Source organism: Phaseolus vulgaris, chromosome 3, assembly GCF_000499845.2.
Source record: "Phaseolus vulgaris cultivar G19833 chromosome 3, P. vulgaris v2.0, whole genome shotgun sequence".
NCBI lineage: Eukaryota > Viridiplantae > Streptophyta > Magnoliopsida > Fabales > Fabaceae > Phaseolus > Phaseolus vulgaris.
Window position 1 is genome coordinate 39,340,483 of NC_023757.2, and position 1,234 is coordinate 39,341,716.

Genomic DNA, 1,234 nt, shown 5'->3' on the forward strand with positions numbered 1-1,234 from the left:
TCTAGAATATTTACAATTTCTACATCGTGACTCAAATCGTAAAAGTATTAAGTTCTTGTATATATACTGTGTATTCTTTTTGAAACAAAAGAATTTTAAAAGAAATCACACATACTACTCTTAATTGACAAATTCTAAGAATTAGTTTACAAGCTACACCATAATTCACTTAACAACAAAATGACTCATCTTACATTTTGTTATATATATGTTCCATAAACAGTGTCATCGACATAAAGTTGTAACATCATATGATCTTGTTGGAACTATTATTGTCATGGTCTTGTAAGAGTAAACCTGCACACAGGGGGCATGGTGGATCACGTAGATCTTCAAATCTAGTTCTTTGCTCCAAACAGTTTGCATGGTAAACATGACCACATACTAAAACTGCCACAACTGAAAGCTCACTAGAAGAGATTGAATTCCCCAAAAAATTTATTTTTTGACTTAGAAGTTTCTCACAGATTCCACAAACCATCTCTGTTTTATTTGATGATGTTTCATCCATCCCCAAGGAGCTTGATGGAATTCTCTCTGGCCTTGAAAACACTTTCTCTCTATATTCTGAAGAAAAAAAAAAGCTTGAATAATCAATTTTCTAAAGTGCAAATACAGAATGAATCATAAAAACACTGTTTTTAACTAACCTTAACAATACTAAGAATGTTATTATTAACTTTGTGCATCTTAAAAATAATCATTAAACAGACATTTGCATGTTGTTTAGAATGTGAAGAAATACCCTTGCCACGTGAAGACGATGCATTCGCATGATTGTTGGTAGAGTTACGTCGAAAATATTGGTGCCCATAATAATGTCGTGTTTGTTTCAAAAATATTGAACGACCAAGACCATGATGATGATTTGTCATTGTTGGATGGGTATTAAGTAGCTTCACCGATCTATCTGCTATATCCAATGCAGGTGGCAAATGGAGTAAGCCATGATCATCTGAATGTGAAGGCTTTTGAAAAAAACAAAAAGACAGTGAACAAATAAGATTTTTAATCACATACTTTTTAACACATTTCGTCAAACACATTCTCTAATAATATTAATCATAAACACAACTTATAGAATAAAACGTGAAACCTAAAAAACCTGTGATTTTTAAACTAATTGAACCAATCAATAATAAAATGCGTTTATTTTAAAAATGTGCTAGAGAACATATATATATTATCAATTATGTAAAACGAGATAAAAGAAATTAATGAAGGAAGTATGTTC

At 30.8% G+C, this 1,234-nt stretch overlaps 1 long non-coding RNA gene across 1 annotated transcript; it reads right to left on the bottom strand.

Annotated features, from left to right (window-relative positions):
• Positions 1 to 437: 437 nt before the first annotated feature.
• On the bottom strand, positions 438 to 964 carry LOC137805920 (uncharacterized). The gene is made up of 2 exons (XR_011080277.1): positions 746 to 964; positions 438 to 567 (listed from the first exon to the last, which is right to left on the bottom strand). It is a non-coding gene; the product is annotated as an uncharacterized lncRNA (long non-coding RNA).
• Positions 965 to 1,234: the final 270 nt, after the last annotated feature.